Source organism: Triticum urartu, chromosome 7A (genome assembly GCF_056163025.1).
Source record: "Triticum urartu cultivar PI428250 chromosome 7A, HENAU_Tu73, whole genome shotgun sequence".
NCBI lineage: Eukaryota > Viridiplantae > Streptophyta > Magnoliopsida > Poales > Poaceae > Triticum > Triticum urartu.
Window position 1 is genome coordinate 360692930 of NC_141879.1, and position 9586 is coordinate 360702515.

The following is a 9586-nucleotide window of genomic DNA, read 5'->3' on the forward strand; positions in this document are numbered from 1 at the left end:
TCGACTTTGACGATCCAACTACAAAAGTGCACAACGTTGCGCCTTAACAATCGCTAAACCAATCTCCCGAGGTTACTGACAATGCTGGAAGCACGATCAGCCTGACCACGAAGGTCTATTCCTGCAAGCACTCGAAGAACAAGCAAGAATATGATAATGCAATCTGAATATTGCGAATATAGATGAAGTATTGATAAAGGTGGGGATCCAAAAAGCGGTCTTGGTCTGGTTGTTGGACACAAACGAAGTACACGAAGTTGCAGTGGCTAACTTTTAACTAAACAAATCCCAAGGAAAAAGCTACTAGAGGGATCTACTTATATAGGAGCAAGGGGTGTGGCCAAGGAGGTGGAAGGACATCCCAAGGCAGCCTAAAACTAACCCTAGGTCGTACAAGGCTCATGGGCCCAAGTGGAGGTGGTGCAACACCTTTGGACTTGTTGTTCGACTCGGATTCTATTGCAGCGTCAGATTGTTTCATCGATATCTCAATGCTCCGGACGAATTTGAAGGTGATTCCAATTGGGTTGGAAAGAGCACGAAATCTATTTTCCAAAAAAAAGAATCACCCAATTCGGAGTCCGTATGAAAAAGTTGTTGACATTTTGAGTCAGGTATGTCTGTGCAGTCCGAATCTGAATCCAGAACGTGAGAGACTTGGACTCTATCTTCTCTTGGCCCAAGAGTGACGTGAGAGGACTTATTGAACAGCAACTAAACTTCCCCTTTTCCCTTATCTTCATATGTGGATTGTACAAATGTCCCATACACCTGCAATTAGACAAAACACAAAAGTGTGTGAAGTATTTTTGTTCTGGATAACATAAATAGATTATTGAATAGTTTGCACTAGAAATCACCTGACAAATATGCATGTATGCAATATTTTTCGTCGTATCCAAGGTAGTCATGTCCTCATCATCTTGTCCAAGCTAGGCCCTTCATTTGTAAGCAAAACAAATGTATCCAATTTAGGCAACATCATATTCTCATGAACATTAGAATCGTTACCAATAAACGAAAGTACCTGATAATTCAATTGGCGTGCGCGAGCTCTAGTATTTGGTCCAGTATGTATAGCAGCAGGGCCTGTGGGTGTAACAATGGTATTGATGTCCTCATCGTCCTCCCCTTCTTGAAATGAAGCCGTCCTCAACGAAAGCTCATCTTCCTCACCCAAATAAGGCTTCAAATCTGCAATGTTAAAAGTGGGACTAACCCCAAAATCTGGAGGCAGCTCAAGTTATATGCATTATCATTTATTTACTCTAACACCTAAAAAGGACCATCAGCACGTGGCATTAGCTTTGATTTGCGCAAATTAGGAAATCAATCCTTACGCAAATGTAACCAAACAAGATCTCCATGTGCAAACACAACATGTTTTCTACCCTTATCTCCAGTAAGTTTATATTTAGCATTCATACGCTCAATGTTTTCCTTAGATAACTCATGCATTTTTAAAATCAATTGAGCACGTTCTTCCGCATCAAAATTAACCTTCTCCGAAGATGGAAGGGGCAACAAATCAATAGGTGCACGAGGTAGGAAACCATACACAATTTCAAAAGGGCAGATCTTAGTAGTAGAATGCAATGAACAATTATAAGAAAATTCACATTCTTCCCACATTTTCTTATTATTCTTCAAAACAGCCCTAAGCATAGTAAACAATGTTCTATTGACTACTTCAGTTTGTCCATCAGTTTGGGGGTGACAAGTAGTACTAAAAAGCAGTTTAGTCCCCAACTTAGCCCATAAACATCTCCAAAAGTGGCTAAGAAATTTAGTATCACGATCTGAAACAATAGTATTTGGCACACCATGCAAGCGAATAATTTCATGAGAGAACAAATCAGCAACATTAACAGCATCATCGCTTTTATGACATGGTATAAAGTGTGTCATATTCGAGAACCTATCCATGACAAAAAATATGCTATACCTCCCCTTCTTTGTTTGAGGTAAACCTAAGACAAAGTCCATAGATATATCCTCCCAAGGAACACTAGGTACATGCGAAGGCATATATAAACCATGAGGATTGAGTCGTGACTTAGCTTTTTGACATGTAGTGCAGCGAGCAACCAAACGCTCAACATACCGTCTCATCTTTGGCCAAAAGAAATGTGTAGCAAGTATATCCTCGGTCTTCTTGACGCCAAAGTATCCCATTAATCCTCCTCCATGCGCCTCCTGCAACAACAAAAGTCGAACGGAGCTATCTGGAATGCATAGCTTGTTAGCACGAAACACAAATCCAACGTTAAGAACGAACTTGTTCCAAGTTCTCCCTTCCTTACAATTCTGCAATACATCTTTAAATTTAGCATCATGCACATATTGATCTTTGATGGTCTCCAAACCAAATATTTTAAAGTCAAGTTGTGAAAGCATAGTATAACGACAAGACAATGCATCAGGAATAACTTTTTATTTACCCTTCTTGTGTTTAATGACATAAGGGAAAGTCTCAATGAATTCAACCCATTTAGCATGTCGACGGTTCAGTTTTTCTTGACTTTTAATGTGTTTCAAAGATTCATGATCAGAATGTATAACAAATTCCTTGGGCCATAAATAATGTTGCCATGTTTCTAAGGTCCGAACAAGAGCATATAATTCTTTATCATAAGTAGAATAGTTCAGACTAGGCCCACTCAATTTTTCAGAAAAGTATGCAATAGGTTTGCCATCTTGTAATAACACACCTCCTAATCCAATTCCACTAGTATCACATTCAAGCTCAAAAGTCTTATTAAAATCAGGAAGTTGGAGTAAAGGAGCATGTGTCAACTTATCTTTCAATACCGTGAAGGCTTCTTCCTGTGCGGTACCCCAAACAAAAGGCAAATCCTTCTTTGTAAGCTCGTTGAGAGGTGCAGCAATGGTGCTGAAATCTCTCACAAAACGCCTATAGAGACCAGCGAGGCCAAGGAAACTCCTCACTTGTGTGACCGTTTTGGGCTGCGGCCAACTCTCAATAGCTTCAATCTTGGCTTTATCAACTTCAATTCCCTGTGCAGTAACAACATAGCCAAGAAAAGATACTCGGTCGGTGCAAAAGGTGCACTTTCCAAGGTTACCAAACAAATGTGCATCACGTAGAACAATAAAAACAACACGTAAATGTTCCAAATGTTCCTCCAAAGATTTACTATAAATCAATATGTCATCAAAGTAAACTACCACAAATCGTCCAATGAAAGCACGTAAAACTTCTTCATTAATCTCATGAAAGTACTAGGTGCATTAGTTAACCCAAAAGGCATGACTAACCACTCATATAATCCAAACTTAGTTTTAAATGCTGTTTTCCATTCATCTCCCAATTTCGTACGAATTTGATGGTATCCACTACGCAAATCAACTTTGGAGAATATTGTAGAGCCACTCAATTCATCAAGCATATCATCTAGCCTAGGAATAGGATGACGATAACGAATAGTAATATTATTAATGCCTCTACAATCAATGCACATATGCGACGTACCATCCTTTTTTGGCACTAAAATGATAGGAACAACACAAGGACTAAGGGATTCGCGTATATAACCTTTGTCGAGCAGTTCTTGTACTTGACGCATAATGTCCTTCGTCTCCTCTGGATTGGTACGATATGGTGCACGGTTGGGTAATGATGCACCGGGAATTAAGTCAATTTGATGCTCAATCCCTCTAATAGGTGGTAATCCCGGTGGCACATCTTGTGGAAAGACGTCAAAGAACTCCTGCAAAATGTTAGTGACAGCAGGAGGCAAAGAGGAAGGCACGTCCTCGAATGAAAATAATTCCTCTTTACACACAAAAGCATAGCAAACAGGTTTGCTAAAATCTAGATCATCAATATCAGATTTGGTGGCAAGTAAACATGCACTTTTCAATTTATTTTCAGAAACAGCATCAGATGGTTTTTTATTAGGCTTCATGTGTTGCTCAAATTCTTTTGCCACAATCTGATTTTCACTCTTATTTTTCTCCTGTTTTGCTTTATTAGCTCTATTAATATCATCTTTTGAAATGGAATCAGGAGTCATAGGAAGCAAGGTAATATTTTTGTCCTTATGAACAAGAGTATACTGATTGTTTCTACCATGGTGTACAGAATTTTTATCAAATTGACATGGTCTACCAAGTAATAAGGAACATGCTTGCATAGGTACCGCATCACAATCAACATAATCAGCATATGTAGAGATACTAAAGTGCACACGAACAGTACGTGTTATCTTAACCTTGCCGTTGTTGTTGAAGCATTGGATGTCGTAAGGATGTGGATGTGGTCTTGTGGTGAGAGATAGCTTCTCCACCATCTCCAAGCTAGCCAAGTTGTTGCAGCTCCCTCCGTCTATGATAATGCAAACAGAACGTTCCTTCACAACTCCCTTGTATGGAACAAATTATGCCTCCGATTTTGCTCAGCTTGTGTAACCTGCACACTAAAAACACGTTGAGCACCTAAACATTCATACCTGTCAGCATCTTCAGCAGCCATGTACTGCGTCTCATGATCAGAATCATCTCCACCATGTACTTCATGTGTAATAAGAGCCAAAGTCTCCTCATCATAGTCACTAGCGGACTCATACCCACTGATAGAGGCAAAGGTGTCCCGTCTTTCGATGAGATGGTGGCTATCGTTTTAGAGGAAGTCGACTTTGATGATCCGACTACGAACGTGCGAGGATGTCGCACCTTAGCAATCGCTAAACCAACTCCAAGGGGTTATTGACCACGCCGGAGCACGATCAACCTGACCACGAGGGCCTGTTTCGTGCGAGCAAATGAAGAACAAGCAAGAAACTAAGATTGCAATCTGGATATTGCGAATATAAGATGAATGCTTTATTGATCAAGGTGGGGTTTTGTGACATCATGGTCTGGTCGCTGGACACAAACGAAGTACGCGAAGTTGCAGCTATGGCGAACTTCTAATCTAAACAAAACCCAAAGTCTAAACAACGCCCTAAGGGTTGTATATATGGAGGAAGAGGGGGGATTTCGTGGCCCTTGGAGGAGGGGACCGAAACCAACCCTAGCTCTTGTTTCCCCACACATATGGACTCTAAAAACAGCCTATACTTAAGTATTTCGAAAATACATGGGCCTGGCCCAATAATAAGGTGACGCAGCACCTAATAGCCTCTGGACAAAATTTATGAAGTAGCATCTTGTATATTTTGTCCAAGGCTTCATGCACTCCTTATGGTGGCTTCAAAGTCCTGAAATCATCACTTGTAACTCCGTTCTTGATCCCCTTGCGCACGCCATCATCTCCATGCTTGAACTTGCTCCAAGGTTCATCTTTCTTGTCCAAGCTAGGCCCTTCAATTGTAAGCGAAACAAAGGTATCCAATTTAGGCAGCATCATATTCGCATGAACATTAGAATCGTTTCCAAGAAACAAAAGTACCTGATAATTCAATTGGCATGCGCGAGCTCTAGTAATTGGTCCAGTATGTATAACAGCAGGGGCTGTGGGTGTAGCAATGGTATTGATGTCCTCATCATCCTCCCCTTCTTGAAATGAAGTCGTCCTCGATGAAAGTCCATCGTCCTCACCCAAATAAGGCTTCAAATCTGCAATGTTAAAGTGGGACTAACTCCAAAATCTGCAGGGAGCTCAAGTTTATGTGCATTATCATTTATTTTTCTCTAACACCTTGAAAGGACCATCACGACGTGGCATTAGCTTTGATTTGCGCAAATTAGGAAATCTATCCTTACACAAATGTAACTGAGGGAGTCCTGGATTAGGGGGTCTCCGGACAGCCGGACTATACTTTCGGCCGGACTGTTGGACTATGAAGATACAAGATTAAAGACTTCATCTCGTGTCCGGATGGGACTCTACTTGGCGTGGAAGGCAAGCTAGCCAATACGGATATGTATATCTCCTCCTTTGTAACCGACCTTGTGTAACCCTAGCCCCTCCGGTGTCTATATAAACCGGAGGGTTTTAGTCCGTAGAACAACATACAATCATACCATAGGCTAGCTTCTAGGGTTTAGCCTCTCCGATCTCGTGGTAGATCTACTCTTGTACTACCCATATCATCAATATTAATCAAGCAGGACGTAGGGTTTTACCTCCATCAAGAGGGCCCGAACCTGGGTAAAACATTGTGTCCCCTGCCTCCTGTTACCATCCGCCTTAGACGCACAGTTCGGGACCCCTACCCGAGATCCGCCGGTTTTGACACTGACGTTGGTGTTTTCATTGAGAGTTCCTCTGTGCCGTCGCCAGAAGGAAGGATGTCTCGTCTCGTCTTTAAAGACAGTACTACTGTCGGGGGAGCTTTGGCTGTCGGCCAAACTCTCCGGCTAGGCGGGTTCATCATGACCGCCTGTTCAGCCGCCGCGCCAACGATGAATTCTCGGGTCATCGAAAACTACTTCCACGTCCAATCGGCGCTCGCCGAACAGATGGATCCAATGGAGCTCTCCTCCTTAAACGAGCTCTTGGATCGGATCGCCGCCTTGGGAGTCGCTACGGACTATGATCGGATTGGGCTTAAACCCGATCAAAGAGAGATTAACTCTCCACCAGTCACCCATCATATTGCAGTGGTGGATGAACAATGCGGCGACCTTTCCTCTATCCTGAGGACCAACTATGTCCGGATTCCCGAGCTCTCCGAGACGGACGCCCGTTCGCGGGAGGACAACATCCAATCCTTGAACTTAGAGTCAGACAGCGGACCAGGATTAGCGGGTAACATCCCGGAACCGGAACTTCCAAAATTGGAAACTCCTCGGCCCCTGGATCCCAGATCGGGTAGGGGTTTGGATTCAATCCCACCCACCCAAACACAAGCGACCTTTCCCATATCAGGCAAGAGCCCCAGGAAATAGTACATCATTACTGGGCCAGATTCCTCCTTGCGAGGAATAAGGTTAAGGACTGTCGCGAGGAAGACGCAATCTTATTTTTCTACAATAATTGCACAGACAAGGGAATCCTTAACACCATAAATCGCCCTGAGATAACACGCTTCGCTGACTTGGAATCCATAGTACGAAAGTACTGTGCGATGGAAAGTGCCTGGAAAACCGAAACAAACTTTTGGGATAATCCGGCCCTGAACATAAACCTAGTCCGAAATAAAAGGGTGCATTATCACAATACACCCGGGTTAACTACCAAAAAGCAAAAACCGTATACAGGGCAAGGAACCATACTGGAGGGATGGCTCAACGGACCCTGCAAAATTCATAGCACGGCGGATATAATACCAATGCACAGCCTTAGAGCATGTTGGACACGCCGGCAGGTGGCCAAAAGTGGTGAGGATCTTCTTATCCCACATACCACAGAGCACCATCCAGTGGATAACAATACGGTGTTAACAGTGTTCGAGACCTTTGCGTCAAATAATAGGCGCAAGCGAACACTCCGCAGCATGGCCGAAATCTGCCACGTAGCAGCAACAAATCCATGGAGTGACATGGCTATTACCTTCAATGCCAGTGATGAACCCAAATTCCGAACAGCCCGAGCACCAACTGCACTGGTCCTCAGTCCAATTGTGGACGGCTTTCGACTAACCAAAGTACTCATGGACGGCGGTAGCGCACTAAACCGCATCTATGAGGAAACCCTTCAAAAGATGGAAATAGACTGGAACCGCATCGAGCAAAGTAGCACAACCTTTAGAGGAATTATCCCCAGTCGGGAAGCACGTGGTGTTGGGAAAATCACACTAGATGTGGTATTCGGCACGCCAGACAATTACAGGTCCGAAGAAATTACATTCCAAGTGGCCCCGTTCAGCAGTGGCTATCACACTCTTTTAGGACGAGAGGTGTTCACAATCTTCCAAGCCGTACCCCATTATGGGTACATGAAGCTTAAAATGCCCGGGCCCAACGGAATCATCACCCTCGCTAGTGATCCGGACACAGCACTCCGCGCCGAAAACAAAACAGCGGCATTGGCCCTCGAGGCATTATCCGAATCCCTCTCGGCCGAGGAGTTAACCACGCTACACTCCACAGTGGACATGGACGATGTGATACTCGACAAAAGATCCAAGTCCACCTCTTTTAAACCAGCGGATGAAATAGTCAAATTCCAAGTCCACCCAACGGACCCCACCAAAACATCCTCCATCGGGGCACAGTTAAACCCCGCTGTGGACACCGCACTACGAGAGTTCCTACGCAAGAATTGGGACATATTCGCCTGGCATCCTTCAGACATGCCAGGAATCCCACGTAGGCTGGCCGAGCATAGCCTCAATATCCTAAAGGGATTCAAGCCGGTCAAGCAAGCTCTTCGGCGTTTCTCCGAACCTAAGAGACATGCCATGGGAGAAGAACTAGCCAAGTTATTGGAGGCCGGATTCATTAGAGAAATAAAACATCCAGACTGGCTAGCAAACCTGGTGATGGTACCAAAGAAGGACAAATCCTGGCGCCTTTGCGTCGATTTCAAAGACCTCAATAAAGCTTGCCCAAAGGATCCTTTCCCCCTCCCACGCATCGATCAAATCATTGACACTACCGCAAGACAGGAGTCATTGTGTTTCCTCGGCGCATACTCCGGTTACCACCAAATCAAGATGGCAGAGTCCGGCCAAGCCGCAACGGCATTCATCACACCATACGGTCCCTTCTGTTTCAACACAATGCCTTTTGGGCTCAAAAATGCCGGCACAACATCTCAGCGCATGATTCAGACATGCCTGGAGAAACAAATTGGCAAAACAGTAGAGGCATACGTAGACGATGTGGTCGTCAAAACCAAACATGTCGACTCTTTGATAGACGACTTGAGGCTCACATTCGACAACCTCCGAACATATGACATCAAGCTCAATCCGGAAAAATGCGTTTTCGGCGAACCAGCCGGAAAGCTCCTGGGATTCATTGTCTCCAGTAGAGGTATTGAAGCTAATCCGGCCAAAATACGAGCGTTGTCATAGTTGGCTACCCCAACAGACGTCAAACAAATCCAGAAGCTAACTGGATGCATGGCGGCTCTAAGCCGCTTTATCTCCCGCTTGGGAGAAAAGGCTTTACCCCTTTATCACCTCCTTCGGCGCACCGAACACTTTGAGTGGACGGACACGGCCATAGCCGGATTGGAAGAAATAAAGGCCATTCTGGCAACCAACCTAATCCTGGCCATGCCAAACATCGGCGAACCAATGTTGTTGTACATTGAGGCAACTCATCAAGTTGTAAGTGCGGTGCTCGTTGTCGAACGGGAAGCGGACGGACACAAATTCCCTCTTCAAAAGACGATATACTATGTATCCACTGTCCTCACTCCATGCAAATCACGGTACCCGCATTACCAAAAAATAGCATATGCGGTACTCATGGCATCGCGGAAACTGCGACACTACTTTCAAGAGTGTTCGATTACAGTAGCCTCGGAAGTGTCGCTTAATGATATTATCAACAACCGCGACGCTACGGGCCGGATTGCAAAATGGGCCATTGAGCTCCTCCCATTCGACATAACAAACAAACCTCGCCGAGCCATTAAATCGCAAGTACTGGCCGACTTCATCGCCAAATGGACGGAGGCCGAACTCCCTAAAGAGTACGCCGCATACTCCAATTGGATCATGCACTT